Here is a 16,126-nt window from a genome sequence, read left to right on the forward strand (position 1 = left end):
TTCGAGTGTGCTGATTCTTTTCCCCCTCTTTTCTTTTTCCCTTCACAGCTTGCTCATGAATTTGGAAGGAATTTGGCTCCAGGGACATTGTATCTTCAAACAAACTCCGAAAGGCTGTCCCCTGCTGTGCCAGCTCCCCAAATCCTAAGCGTGCAGTTAAAGCCTTGGGTACATACTGGATGTTGTCAAGACTTCATGCACACTGCGGGGACTTCGTGTCATCCACCATTGAGAGCCGGAAAGGCTGTGGCTACCCGGCCTGGGCCACCAGGCAGCATAGCGTTTCCCATCCTGGCCATTCAACACAGTTCACAGAAATCATATCTTTTCACTGATACTCTTTTGATAGTTTTTATATAACACAACCCCCTTATTGTATTTATAACATGATCTTAGGGCCGCATAAAGGGATTATCTGAAGTGATATATTGCCTCGTCCTTGGATGTTTCGACTTTGTTGTTTTTTAGCTGTGAAATTGGTAAATAGAGTCTCAGAACCATCTCCCTGTCTTACTAGTTGGTTTAAAATTTTTATTTAAATGTAAGAGAATTCCCTCTGTTGAGAGCATTGCAGTATTTGGAAATGAACTGGTTAAGTTTGCACGCTATCCACAAGTGTGAATTAAATTCCCGCTTTCTTTATTCTGAAGCTTGTATGTGATCTCCATCTGCCCAGTTGTCCATTCTCCCCGTGTGTAATCAGAGCGTCTCACCATGTTGATTCCCTACTGTCTCGTAGGTCTTAGGGTTGATGTTTAGTGGGATTTCTGTAAAGTTCCTGATTTGCTGACAACATGTATACCTACTTATGACTGCTGTAAGTGACTCAGTTTACCAGTGTACTTCAACAATTAAATATTTTTATCCCCCTTTACCTGGATTTCTTAGTTATTTTCAAGAGAAGTCACATGTAATATTATCATATGTAAATACAGTACATCAGTGTGTACAGATAACACTGGTTAAATAGATTACTATGAGAAGTGGGAGTTTTTCCCTAAGTGAAAGGCTCTGTCTTCTATAGTTGGTTGATAAAGATAATTGTAGAGCCATCAAATTGCAAAACAAAATAGTAAAAATTCCTAAGAACTTGTGAGGCAAATATTCCCCTCAACGTCCACAAGCTCACCATGGCATTGGGTAGGGGGGACATCAATGTTTATGTAATTAACAATAATAGCTCCGAGGAGCCTTAGGCAGGAGAGTCAGGGGTTCAAGGCTGGCTGGCTACACAGTAAGTTTGAGACCAGAATGAACTAACTACATGAGACCCTGTCTCAAAGTCATTAAAAAATGACTTTGGAAAATTTAATTAACAAATAGCTTTAGATTGATAGACGAATGTAAGGATGGACTGGGGATACAGTTCAGTTCCAACTGAACTCCATTAGTTTTCCTAGGCCTCTTTTGTTATGTTCCAACCCCAGATTACACTATGTCCCAATTATATTGATCTATCTTTTTTTTTTTCCTTTTCGAGACAGGGTTTCTCTGTGTCGTTTTGGTGCCTGTCCTGGATCTTGCTCTGTAGACTAGGCTGGCCTTGAACTCACAGAGGTCCGCCTGGCTCTGCCTCCCGAGTGCTGGGATTCAAGGCGTGCGCCACCACCGCCTGGCTGTATTGATCTTTCTTGTTCCCTCTTCCTCTTGGTGCCATTTTCCTTGTTTTCCATGACCGCCAGCCTGTTGAAGCCTACTGTAGAGGAATTTTGGAACATGCCCCTAATGTGAATCTCTCCGTGCTCCTACATTGGACTGGGATCATAGATCTTGAGGGAGACCCCATTGAGACAGAATGGCCCCTCATCACATCACATCATGAGATCTCAGGATCCCAACTCATTACTGGTGACACTGACCTTGACCAATTGGTTGAGGGTCTCAGCTCTCCGCACCATAGTTCTTAATTTACCCTTTCCGATCCCTCTAAACCAGCTTGATGGCTGCAACCCCTTAACACAGTCCCTCATGTTGTGCTGACCCCCACCATAAAATTATTTCATTGCTACTTCATAACTGTCATTTTGTTACTGTTATGAATTGTACTGAAAATATCTGTTTTCCGACCCCTGTGAAAGGGTCATTTCAACCCCTAAAGGTTGAGAACCACTATTCTAGTGACTCATGAGTTCAGAACATGTTCAAGACAGGAGTTGTGCTCCACCCCCTGGAGGAATTTGGGGGTGTTTATTAAAAGCTTGATAGAATTTGACGATATTCTTCTCACCAGAGTTCCAGTTACTGTCTAGGTATCTGGGAGATGGTGTATCCAGTATGTACACTAAGCCGATCACCATTCAGCTTCCCTCTCCGCAGCTCCCTGCAAGAGAATCATTGATCTCTCGAATGGCTTGCACTTTGGGTCACGGAGAAGACAGCTGGTGGGGCACACCGAGGCTAGTGTAGACTCACCCGATGGTCCTTCCCCTGGGGACCCCAGCCACAGCTGTCCCACCTCATGTAGGAAAGGGGAACTTTGGGGTAATGGACTGCTGTGCAAACAAATGAGTTCACCTAGTTGCATCAGCCATGTATACATTTTGATGGATTGTGTAGTGTACACTTTATGGCTTTAGAGAGAGAAAATCTCTGCTAGAGGGGAAAAATTCCTGGTGATTGACTATTTCGGGAGAGCCACTTGGAGACTGCAGGTGTTCTGTTTCTCCTTAAAGTTTCCGTAGCTAATGTGAATACCGTCTTTGGCTCTTGTCTCCCGGGGGGTCCTGGGGATTGAACTCAGGGCTTTGTGTGTGCTAGGCAGATACACTGAGCTACACCCAAGACCCATTCTTGGGGCCTGTAGCATAGGTCCTGGGTATCCAATCCCCATTTTTTTCCTCCTCATTCCTTCAGTAGGTACTACTAGGAATTCTCTAGAGTGTTTATTTATTCATATCAATAAGAATGTATGAGTATTCTCTTGCTCTTCAGGTTGCAATGCACTAATGCCATGCTTTCTTAGTTTTGTCTAGCTTTGACCATTGGGAGTTTTTTCAGGCTAGATTCTGACATTCCCTATACTCCCCTCCCCCAACTTAGGTTGACTCTCAATAATGAGCAGTGCCACGAAATAAAGGTTTCATTCAAAAGTTAAAACTCCACCAAATCCCATTACAAATGAACACTACCTTCCATATTATGACAAGTTTTAACATTTTCCTTCCACCAGGGATCGGCTACATTTAGAGCCTCCTAAATCTTACGTGTTAATAACCCAGCCACCCACCTCCTGTGTCTTAAGGTAAATGATGAACATCTTTATAAGGTACAGTAAGAATCTGGGAGACAGAGAGGATAAACTATTAATGTGGAAGTTAAAAGGGAAGATGAAAGGGAGCTGTCTGTGCTACTTAGCTTGATCAACTAGACACAATCCAGACTCACCTGGGAAGAGGGAACCCCGACTGAGGAATTGCTTCTATTTGCTGGCCTGTGGGGGTGTTTGTGGGGGCATTTTCTTTATTAATGGTTGGTGTAGGAGGGCCTAGCCTCCCTGGGCAAGAGGTCCTGAGTTATATAAGAAGGCAGGCTGAGTAAGGCACAGAAAGCAAGCCAGAAAGCATTATTTCTCCATGGTCTCTGCCTTTGCTTCCCTGAATGATGGACCATCACTTGGATGTGTAAGATGAAGTGAAAACCCTTTCCTCCCCAGCTTGGTTTTCATCAGTATTTTATTGCAGCAAAAAAGATGTGAACTCTACACTGGTAAAGCTTAAAATGCCTGAAATGTAGGAGTTACACCTTTTCAGACAACATGATCCATTAGATTATTGGTAAAAAGATAGTGGACATGTGTGTCAGAGCGTTTCTGATTAGGAGGCTGTCGGATGAAAAAAGGACTCCTTAAGCCTTCGGAGCGAGAAGACACACATTGTCACTCGGTTGCAAAGACTGCTAAAACCTTCTAATGTCCTACAGAGGTGGTCCTCAGAGGAAGTGATGGAGGTAGGGTGTGTTCAGCAGCAGATGACTGCCTTTCAAGCTTCGTTGATTCATACACATACTATCATAGAACATGTGAATTCTGGGAGGGGAAGTGAAGGAGGAGAATCTACCACAGCGGTGTCAGAGCATCAACAAAACCACAGCAGCCATTCGGGCCTGTGGAACTGGATGAGTGGAAGAGAAAACACTAGAGACCATGCATATAAAGTTCACGCAAGGAAAGTTTTAATTTTTAAAGTTAAAGTTATTTCTGCGCGCGTGTGTGTGTGTGTGTGTGTGTGTGTGTGTGTGTGTGTGTGTGTGTGTGTATAGTGTGAGTGCTTACAGAGGCCAGAAGACAGCATCAAATCCTCTGGAACAGGAGTTACAGGCGGTTGTGAGCTGCCTAGTGTGGGTGCTGGGAACCAACCATGGGTCCTTTGGAAGAGGAGCAAGTACTTTTGACTGCTGAGTTGTGTCTGCCCTTTGGGTTTTTATTTTTAATGATGCAGGAGATAGGGTTGAAAAATGTCCCATTTCCCCTGATATCCGAGGAACAGATTTGAATGAATTTGAACATAATATACGTGATGAAACCATAAAGCTGAGGAAAATACTGGGAAATAGTCTCCTGACCTGAGGCTGAAAACAGATTTATGAGCCTGGAGCATGAGGCCCAATCCATAAGGTAAATATTGCTAGGCTTGAATATATGAAAAATGAAAACATATGTTTGAAACCTTTGCTCTACATCTGAGAACTCTCGACGTTCCTGATGACCTAAGGGCTACCCTACTCTACATCTGAGAACTCTTGGCAATGTTTGTGATGACCACAGGGCTAGCCTGCTCTACAGAGAACTCTCAGATAAAGGGCCTGAGAGTATGAGCAAAGAGTGAAAAGATGGTTCCTGAAAGGATTGTAAATGGCCTTTGAGCCTTCTGAGAGGGCTCATTCACATTAAAATGCAATGGCTGGAAGTAGCCATGATGAGGCAACTCCCCCAGTCAACATCATGTCCCCTCCCCATGTCCTGTGGCTGCCAGTATGATGGCATCATCACTACTGCATCATGAGGATGTCTGCTCCCAATGACTGTGCCTTGCCTGTGTCACTGATGAATTGGGGGTCCATGGGCAAGAGCTTCCCTTACTTATCTATTGGTTACTTTTGGGTCACTGGGACCACATATCTGACAAACCCCTGGAGGGAGGTGCTAGTTTAGCTTGTTGCTGTGATAAGATGCCCTGACAGAAAACAACCGGGGCGGCGGGGGTGGGGTGGGGGGTGCTACACTTTTACCTTCAGGTTACAGTCCATCATAGCAGAGAAGTGAGTCAGGAGCCTGGTCACCTACCCACCGTCAAGGGCAGAGTGGGGTAACGCATGCACGCCTGATTGGCTGCTTTCTGTGCAGGAGTGGTGTTACCCAGAGTGGGATGGGTGTTCCCACACCGATTAACAAGACAACCCCCTCCCTGCCCCCATCGGTAATCCAACCTGATTTGGACAATTCTTCAATTAAGACTTTTCCATGGGTGTCAAATTGACAGTTAAAAACTAACCATCCCAGGGTCTGGAGAGATGGCTCAGTGGTTAAGAGCACTGACTGCTCTTCCAGAGGACCCAGGTTCAATTCCCAGCACCCACAGGGCAGCTCACAATTGTCTGTAACTCCAGTTCCAGAGGACCTGACACCCATGGTAAAACACTAATGCACATAAAATAAAAATAAATTGATTAAAAACTAACCATCCCAGATGAGAAGATTAATTTTGCCTCATGGTTTTGGGGGGATTTCACTCCTTCAAACTGGGGAAAGAGTCAGGGAGTTCAGTTAGGAGAGAACAGGCAACAAGGACTCTTTATGTTGTGGTGGGACAGAAGGGGGCCTGAGCCAGCAGCTGTGTGACCCCTAAGATTCCCCACTAGTGACCTGCTCCTACCAGCCAGGCCCCACCTTTTATAAGTTTAAATTTGAAGTGTCTCCCATGGACTCATACTTTAAATGCTTGTTCTCAGGCTTGTAGTGACATTGTGCAGAAACAGGCCATCTTTCTTCCTCTCCTTCTTTCCAAAGACACAGGACAGTCTACACTGTAGAGTCCTCACTACAGGACTGTACACTGGGGTGCAGAACACTCTCTCTTCTTGGAACACGCGTCCTTCCTTGTCCAGCAGCTGCTGAGCTCCTCCGCATCTCTTAAGACCTGAGTGGCGTTGTCATCTCCTGGCAGGTTCGGTCCTTGCCAGTCCTGCACACCATCACCAACTGCGTGGGGACCCCAAGCAAGCACTCACCACGTGACCCTGCAAGCTCAGCTGCCTACCTTTATTCCAAGGGTTTTCTAAGTCCTCCCGGGTGTTTCTCTCTCCAACGCTGCAGACCACACCAGCACCGTCTTGTACCTGGACCTCACTGTAGCTATTCAGCCAAGAATTAGGCAGGATGGGTCCTTGTCTCTCAGACCTCAACGAATTCATTTCTGTGCTCTGAGGGTTCAGCCCAGGTGGGGCTCACCTGGTGAAGCTGCTTTGAATGTTGGTGGCAGCATTTCGTCTGCTGGACAGCTCTCTAGACATAATAGTGGTCATATTGGATACTCACAGCAAGTGTCTACCCTTTAAGGTGATAGAAAAGGTGTTGAGCCAACTTCTTTAACGGTTGGCATAAAATCGACAATTAAACTTTGAAGTTTCTGTCTTTTTTTTTTTTTTTTTTTTTTTTTTAAAGACAGGGTCTCATGTAGCCCAAGCTGGCCTTGGAATCACTACGTAGTGGAAGATAACCTCATTCTTCTGCCTCCACCTCTCAAGTGTTGTGATTATAGGCATGGGCCACCACGTTAGGCAAAACTTTCAGCTTTTAATGTATAAAACAGACAAGAAAAAAAAAAGTCAGTGGCGCTAATCATGCCTTTCCAATGCATGTATCTCCTGCCCTCTGGTGGGCTGAACATCGTATAGCAGCTTGGTGTCTCCCTGTTTTGATAGGGGCATTCCTGGTTTCCATTCTAGGACTGCAGGCTTTGCTAGTCACTAGCTCTGACTGTTGGGCAGTTTATTTAACTTTCCTCTGTCTTTGTTTTCACCAGACACAGTGATCATAATAAAATGTTACAAGTCTATGTATGAAATGCTTAGTACATGCCACTATTAACCTGTTGGATTCCCACGGCAGTCTTATTATAGAGCACCGGTTCTCAGCCTTCCTAATGCGGTGACCCCCAACCATAAAATTATTTTCCTTGCTATTTTGTAACTGTAATTTTGCTAGTTGTGAATCATAATGTAAATATCTCTGTTCTCTGATGGTCTTAGGTCTTGTGAAAGGGTTGGTTGAGGCTCCCAGAGGGGTCATGACCCACAGGTTGAGAACGGCTGCCCTAGAGAACCAGCTATTTATATCCTACAAGAAAGGAAAACAAGGGCCCACCGACAGCTAGCTCCAGGGTGAAATGACTTAATATGTGGACAGTGATTAAAAGGCCCGCTAGAGAGTAAGTGTGCAGTGGTATCATTGCATCGGTAACAGGACTGACAGACATGGCCGTGGAGGACAGGGGCCCTTCTCCATCCGGGTCACTGACGTTCTTAACTTTCGACGGTCTCCTGAGTAATGAAGCGTCGGTATGTGAGCCACTATGTTAGCGTCTGCACGCTTTCTAGGCACATTTCTCAGCTGGGCCATGATTCCTCACTTCCCCAGGGGAGATGTGCGGGCCTCCTGCTTCTGGGGAAATACCGGCTGAAGGGAGGAGAGAGTGTGTTCCTGTGTTAGTCCATTTTCTGTAGCTGTAACAAAATACACGAAGCTGTGGACGTTTTACAGAAAGAGGTTTGTTTTATTCACTGCTTTGGAGGCCCAAGACTGCTGAGCCCCGGGTTAGGCCCCAGGGCTGCATATATGATGAATAGCATCATGGAGGGAGCCAGAGAGGAAGATCATACTTCGTGTGTTCAGAACCAAGCCCGCCGAGGTCCTGTGATCCACCGCTGGTGGACAGAAGCTTCCGGAAGTGCCTAGGACTCGTCCGGAAGTGACTTGGACTCCTCATAGGTTTGATTTTGGGTCGTTCTTGTGGCTTTGGTTTTGAGGGCCACTGAGGCAGTCTTAACTCCAATACAGGGAAGACGCAACTGAACACCGAGGTTAGACCACAGCTGCCCACCCGAGCCACCTCCACCTCCTGCCACATCCCTCTTATCACGTTGGTCCATGAGAATACTAGCATCTGATTGGTGGAGCCAAGGTCACGTGGCAGGCCCTGAGCCGAGAGGAGAAATCCGGCTCCTACAATCTGCTTTGATGGTGTGCTACAACGGCCTAAAATTCTCCCACTCGGCCTCACCTCTTCAAGAGCCCATCACACCCCCGTAACACCACTGGATTTGGACCAGTCTTTAACGCAAGGCTGCCCAGGAGCCATTTCCTGATCCACAGCAAAGCACTGCTCTTATAGAGCCGTTCACCAAGACACGTCCTTCCCCTTCAGTGGTGTCGGGTGCCCTCTGTGATGCTTGTTAGTCCGCATTTCTGAGGAGCGGACTGGTAGACGGGAGAGCTGTTGTCTCAACTCTCCACCAATGGCCTTCGTCCAGCATCTACAAAGGGTTTGACCGGTAGAGCCTGGTAGCCAGCATTGAGCAGCGTTGGGTTTGAACCCAGGTTTGCATAATCCCAAGGCTTTTCTCTCACAGCTTGGAAGCATTTTCCAGAGCTATCTACCAAAGGGGTGGCTAAAAACACGAAGGAAGAGAAGAGAGAGAGAGCGGCAGGTTGCAATGGGCGATGCTGAAGATGGCTGTGGCAGTTTCGGGTGATCAATGTTTGCTTTTATCTCTGTCCCAGTGGGCCCCAGTATAGAGATGAATTCTGGAATTGGATGGGGAAGAGAAAAGTATTTCATTTCTTTTCTGTGTCAGCATGAGTGTGGAGGTCAAAGGAAAATATGCTGGAATTGTTTGTCTCCTTTCACCCCGTGAATTCTGGGATTCAGTTTGGATTGTCAGGCTTGGCTGAGCCATCTTGCCTCACCCAATGCCTTTGTCCCAAAATATTAATTTTTAACGAAAAATTATTTATGCTTGTTGTAATAGTGCATGTCTATGGTGCACATCCTGGAGCCTGCTGCAGTGGTGCATGTCTATAGTGCACATCCTGGAGCCTGCTGCAGTGGTGCATGTCTATAGTGCACATCTTGGAGGTAGAAACAGGAAAATGGAGAGTTCCAGGCCACACAGCTGGGCAAGAACCATCTTATTTTTGTTGAGGTGAACAGCTCCTGATTCATGTCCACACAGAACCTTCCCATGTGTCCTTATTTGGAAGCTGCGTAGGTAACCAGGGGAAATGAGGTTATAATGGATGAGGGCAGCTGTGTCTGATCTGTGACCTGTATTCTTGAAGGAAAAGAAAACAGATACCCAAGAAAAACGTTGTGTGGAGATAGAGGCAGACCTGGAATGAGGTTCCGAAGGCCAAGGGAGGATTAGAATTGTGGGAGTTGAGGAGAGCAAGGAGGAGCCTTCCTTCTTCAGAGTGAGCAGCCCTGCCGATGCCTCACTTTGGGACTTTCAGCCTCTAGACTGAAAAATAACACACTTCTGTTGTTTCAGTTTTTTGTTTTGTTTTTCCAGACAGATTTTTGAACAGGCCTAGCTGTCCTGGAACTTGCTCTGTAGACCAGGCTGGCTTCAAACTCAGAGGTCGGCCAGCATCTGCCTAATGAGTGCTGGGATTAAAGGTATACACCACCACTACCTAGCTATTGTTAAATAAAATGACACTTTATTTACATGTGTAAGGGCAAGGGGCATTTGTGTTATGGGTCACGTGTGCAGGTCAGAGGGGAACTTGATGGAGTCTGCTCTCTCCTGCCATGTGGGTCCTGGGGATTGAACTCAAATAGTCAGACTTGGTGACAAGCACCTATACCTACTGAGCCATCTTGCCAGCCCCAAGCCTTTATTCTTGTAATTGGAATACCTTAACTAGACCTTACGATGAGAACACTTTCTGAGGCATTCAGTGGAAGCAAATTGATCAACCAAGCAGCCCGGAGATCATGGCTGTGTATGCCTGTTCTCCACATAGACTTGCCCATCCAAAGAAACAGAGGCTGCACTTCCTGTAGGCAGGATGCCTGTGAGGAAAGTCAAGTTGAGCATGCCCAAGGGGGAATCTATCTAAAGTTCTTCCCACAGGAAACAAGAGTTATGGTGATATTTTATTTGTATTAAAATGTTATTTGTATGTTAATAAATAAAGTTGCCTGGGGGTCAGAGCTATTGGCAAGCCATAGGAAAGCAGGGCAGTGGTGGTGTACTCTTGTAATCTCAGCACTTGGTAGGCAGAGCTAGGTAAGTCTCTGTGTGTTCAGGGATACAGCCATTATTGGATACACATGCCTTTAATCAATACCAATCATGGAAAACCTGGAGGCCTATACAGACAGGCCGTGAGGAGGTGGTCATGTGGTTGGGTTTACAACCAATGAGAAGGCAGAACAGGAACTCTATATAAAGACTTTAACACAGGGGTAGCTCTGGTTCGGAGAGGTAGGACCACCGCAGGAGGAAGGGTAAGGTTTTAGCTCTTAGCTCTGACCTCTTGGCTTTCTTCTTTGCATTGGTTCTGTGTTTCTTATTTAATAAGAAGGTTGGATACATCTACAAAGAGTTCTTATCTGGTAAGGTGGTGGCACACACCTTTGATCCCTGCACTCAGGAGGCAGAGTTTGAGGCCAGCCTGGTCTACAGAGCAAGTTCCAGGACTAGGGCTACACAGAGAAACCCTGTCTCAAAAAAAAAAAAAACAAACTAAACTAATAAAAAAAGAGTTCCTAAGCCTACCTCCAACCACCACCCCACTCCTCATCACCATATCCCAGCCCACAACTCCCACCGAAGTCCCTTGCTTCACCTGAGGCCATGACAGCACCCAGAACCCCAGGTAAGACCCCCACCCACACACCACCAACACTCCCTTAGTGCCAATCCAGCCTACCTCCAACAACATCCCCTTTCCTCATCACCATCACCATATCGAACCCAAACTCCAGTAGAATCCCCTGCTTTACTAGAGGGTATGGTGGCACCTAGAACCCAGGAAAGCCCCACACACACAGCTGACAGACCACCAACACTCCCTCAGTGCCCTCCCAGCCTTCCTCCAACAGCCCCCTCTCTCCTTGTGACCATATCACCACCCACAACTATGGTGGGAGCCCTGTGCCCCACAAGAGACACTTGGGCAACCAGAATGCCAGGTAGGCTGGTGGCTGATGGACTATCTCCACTTTCTCAGTTCTTGGCCACCATATCCCCAACCGGCCATGCCTTCCTCGTAGCCTGTATTCTGGCCCCCAACTCTGATGATGCACCCTGCTGGACCAGAGGACACAAAGGCCACCATAACTGCAGGTATCCTGCTTGCCTAATCCGTGCCCACCCAGCCTACCACCAACTGCCCTACCCCTCACCATCACCATATCCAGGTCCCCAACTCCTGCTAAGGATCTCTGGGTGGACCAGAAGCCACACAGGCAGCCAGAACTCCATCCCTCAACTCGGGTAGAGACCCTCTACTTAACCACAGGCCACTCCAGCCAGAAGACCAGGAAGAAAACAGAAACAAAGGAAAAAAACCCATCCAACAAAGACAAACTCAGAAATTGGCTCCTAGACCTATAATTACCCCAAACCCAGATACCTAGACACCAGTGTAAGAATGCAACCAACAACAACCAGGGCAATGTGTCACCACCAGAGCCTAGCTACAGCATGCCCTGGATATTCCAACAGCGCTGAAGCACAAGAAAACAACCTTAAAACCAAGTCTATGAAGATGACCTCTAAAGACAAAATGAATAAACCCCTAAAGAAAGCCAAGAAAAAACAAAACAGTTGAAAGAAGTGAATAAACCTATTCAAGACCTGAAAATGGAAATAGATGCAATAAAGAAAACACAAACTCAGGGAATCCTGAAATGGAGAATCTAGGTAAGTGCCCCACCTGCAGGGCTTCAACAGGTTCTCGACCACCCTAAGGATGGAATGTAGGGACAGGAGACACAAAGGAAATACACCAAGTCTAGATTCTGATCAAGGTGCAACTTTATTTTTCTCCAGGAAGGTTTGTGTAGTTCCTGCAGGGTAGGGGAAGCAAGAAGCTGTTATTTGCATAGGGTGGGGCAAGCTAACAAGATGTTTGTATAGGATGTTTACAGGGTGAAAGGGTCAAGGGCTCTGACTCAATGTCCTGTTGCTAGGCAGCCTGACTGTAAGATGATCTAGTTCCCTGTCTTATGGGGGGGGGTGTCTGTATTTTTCCACTAACTAGAGATTCTGTCCTTGTCCCTGACATCTCCCCTTTCTTAGTAATAAATCTAAGGGCCAACATAAACCAGGTTCGAATGGTCTAAAAGGAGGGCTCTGAAAGAGGCTTTGCATGGAGGATTACAGAGGCCCTATCCCTCTGTAAAGGTTGTGGAAAAAGGTCTGAGAGGGAATGTCTCTCCAGACTCAAGCACCACAGGCGTCCCCATAGTGCGGGAATCAATGGACCGTGCAGTTTTTTGAGGGAGCGGAAATGGGTAAGCGCAAGGCTGTTACTGCACAACCGCTATGCAACAGGGCATATAATCCAGGCTCTCGGGATTTTGGGGTACCATGGTCCCCAGCCTGTGCAGTCCCAGCTGCACTCCAATCATGCCTTGAGTGAGCTTTTTTCCCACACACAGGTGCAGCCTCCCCCGAGTGAAGGGGTCTGTGTGGGGCATCTCTTGTCAGGGGAAATTTCAACCCTGGAGTCCTGCATATCAAAGCAGTGGTAATGAACCTGGATCTGCCTGGCCCATAGGTCTGTTATTTAGCTTTGGATGAACCGAGTGAGCCAGGAAAGTGCCCATGGCCCAAAGGCAAGGACCAGGAGCAGGCCTACAACAGGTCCTGGAAGGAGGAAAGAAGGGTTGTTTGTAGATGTAACCAACCGTCTTATTAAATAAACACAGAGCCAATTCAGAGAAGAAAGCCAAGAGGTCAGAGCTAAGAGCCTCACCCTTCCTGCTTCAGCGATCCTCTTCAGTCAAGAGAGCTCTCTGAAAGGGACTTACTTCCTGTGTGTATGTCTTCATATAGTCTAGCTGTTCTGCCTTCTCATTGGTTGTAAACCCAAACATGTGACTGCCTCGTCACTGCCTGTATTTACCACCCTCCAGGTCCTTAAAGGCGTGCGCCACGCACTTGCTATGGCTCTAATAGCTCTGACCCCCAGGCAACTTTATTTATTAACATACAATTAAAATCACATTTCAGTACAAGTAAAATACCACCACAGTTGTTAGCTAAGGGAAGTTGGAAAACCAATTCTAGAACCACCCAAGCTCTTATTCTCCTTTTCTTTTTCTCTTTTTCTAGTCCTTTTCTAACCTACCATACTGTCCCTGACTACCTCGGTGTGGTCTGTAAAGAAGCAACATTCCTCTTTGAGCCCAGTACAAAGGCCACCCTGTTGTAGAAAGAGGAGATCCAGGCCTCTCCTGTTCTGTAAAACTACCTCAGCTAGGGAGGAAAGGGATGACTCGAGGGCAGAAATTCCCTGTTCAAATTGGGCAATATCCTCATCTATGGACAGTCGAAGTTCAGAGTAATGTTGGTTGGACAGGACAAGAGAGGCAATTCCTGTGCCTGTTCCCGTTGCTCCAACCCCTAAAAGGACTGCTAAGGTGATAGCAGTAACAGGCTCTCGTCAAGGCAGTTATCTCAGTGCGGCTTCTCTTCCTAGAGGTCTAGGAATTGATCTGAGGAATAATAGGTTAGTCTAGGTGGAAGGGACCTAAGTGCCCTGACCTAACCCAGAGATCTGCAGGTGCACTACATATGATGGGATCGGTGGGCTTCCTCTGCCATCAGTGTTACAGAATTTTTTAAAAAAGAGTATCATTATAAGCAGAAGGTTAGAATCAACTGAGCAAGGAAGATTTGGGTCTATGGCACATGCATGTGCCTAGTACAAGGCATCTTCTACCATTGGACCAATGAGGATGATGAGGGCTCCTGCACCGACCATCCCTGCTCCTACTCCTGCTCCAACTGCTATAACCTCTGGTCCTTCATGGGTGCCCTCTCTTTGGTGCTGCCCTGTTTGCTGTGCTACCTGCCAGCCACAGGCTGTGTCAAGCTGGCCCAACACGGCTATGACCGCCTGTGACACCAAGGCCAGCAAGTCCAACAAGCCTTTCTGACACCTTAGATGAAAATTCAGCACTGCCCTTGGAAACATGACCCCTGCTGTCAGACTGGATTTGTGACAAGCAGTGTCCCTGCTCAGCCCAGAACATGATTGACTATGGGACTGTGCTGTGTGAAAGGTCTCAAACACAGTTTACTGTAAAGTTCCCACTGTCCCCCCACAGGAACACTGAGCAGAGTGAAAACCGAGCTAAAGGGCTGGTGGGGGTTCCTGTGGGTGAGGACAACAGCCTGGAGGCTTGCCAGAAGGACAGCATTTGAAACAGAAGAAGTTTCCTCAGGAGAGGGGCTATCTCTCCTGGACAGATCAGGTATATTTACAGCTCTAACCAGGTGTTCCAGCAACTATCTGGGAGCAGAGTGTATCTCTTTTATGGCACCATTAACAGGATTTAGTCTTTCTGTGATGATCAGCAATGGTGTTAATGCTGAATGTTCTCCTACCTCACATCATGAGAATCAGAAGGCTGCTGGCCTCCCAGACCCCCCTCCCCCTGCCGGGCCCCTGTGATTCTCTCCCCATGAATGAAGGAGCCAGCAGGCGCCAAGGTGGAAAGGCCCTACCCTCCACCCTCCACGGCCCCACAAGTTCCCCTCCCCCCAGTGCCACCAAGACCCGACCCTCCACAACAGCAACATCCAGCCCCACCAGCACCCCAGTCCTGGGAACCACCTCCAAGGCCGGCTCCAACCCCCCCCAATAAAGACAGCCCCCCCATAAAGACAACATCGCCAACACCTCCTACACTTTGAGATCCTCCAACACCATCCTCTCCAGATGGGCCTTACTCTGTTGGAGCAGAAACACGATCTCAGAGACGACCCCGTCCTGCACACCAGGCGACTGCCCATCTAGAGACAGAATGTCCCCCGTCCCCTCTAGCCACCCAGGGGACTCATGATTGCCTCGGAAAATCCCAAAAGCACCAGTAGCTTCCCAAGCCCTAGTTCCTGGCAGGCAGGGTTTGCATTTTCAAAGGCCAAGTGTTTAACGAAGGTACTTTTGTTTTTGTCCGGCCCGAACAGTCTCTTGGCCGGGAGGGAATTTTGCCTGTGCTGCATTTGTATTGTAAGGGGAGTTGCCGAGAAGTTTCTTTAGCATCCAAGTTTTTGAGGACGGCTGTTCAAGTGAAGTAGTGGGAGTGGAGAAGGAACAAAGAAATCTGTAACTGGTTGTGATCAATTAGTTGTAAACACCATTACCCTCAGACCAACCCTCTAGGGAGGCCTCCTCAGCAGGGTCTAGAGGGAAGTTAAAGGTAAAATTGTTAAGAGAGGGATAAAGATGGGCAGGGGCGGACTCCTGGGGATTCTTAGGCTTAAAAGTCATGAGCATCCCCTCTTCCATAGAGCGCAGGTCATGATCCGAGGGACAGACCGAAGGCGCTCGGGGGGTCTTAAGGCAGGTAGAGGGGGAGCGAGAGGCTTCTTTGAAGATTTTATTCTCCTATATATTAATAACCTCTTGTATGTCAGGGGAATGTTTATAGAACCTAAGAATGTCATTAATAATCAACAAAGGCTTTAAGGTCTTTTTTCTTTACCCTAGTTCCTTGTATCTTGAGGGGCTCATTTAGGCCAGAAATAAATAAATCTTGTGATGAAATTGCCTGTCCCATGGCTCGTCACTTTCTTACGTGTGTCGTCTCTGCTCTCCTCCGGGACTGCATCCTGAACCGGGCGATTTCAGGGGGATCCAACAACTTCATCAAGACCTTGGTCTTTCCTCTGGGAGGTGATGTTCCAAATCCTCAAGAGGTGGTTTCATCCACGTTGGGTGCCAGTTGCCCCACCTGCAGGGCTACAACGGGTTCTCGACCACCCTAAGGACAGAATGATAGGGACAGGAGATACAAGGAAATACACCAAGTCTAGATTCTGATCAAGGTGCCACTTTATTTTTCTCCAGGAGGGTTTATATAGTTCCTGCAGGGTGGGGGGAGCAAGA

General features: G+C 47.2%; 1 protein-coding gene across 1 annotated transcript in view; it reads left to right on the forward strand.

Annotated features, from left to right (window-relative positions):
- The window catches only part of CUNH12orf75 (chromosome unknown C12orf75 homolog), a 40,052-nt gene extending 39,178 nt beyond the window's left edge, over positions 1–874 (forward strand). The window contains exon 6 of the mRNA XM_052752914.1: positions 49–874. The gene's annotated coding sequence lies outside the window, so the exon portion shown is untranslated. The remainder of the gene's footprint in view (positions 1–48) is intronic.
- Positions 875–16,126: the final 15,252 nt, after the last annotated feature.

This window comes from Peromyscus californicus, unplaced genomic scaffold (assembly GCF_007827085.1).
Source record: "Peromyscus californicus insignis strain IS unplaced genomic scaffold, ASM782708v3 Scaffold_24__1_contigs__length_46423439, whole genome shotgun sequence".
Lineage (NCBI taxonomy): Eukaryota > Metazoa > Chordata > Mammalia > Rodentia > Cricetidae > Peromyscus > Peromyscus californicus.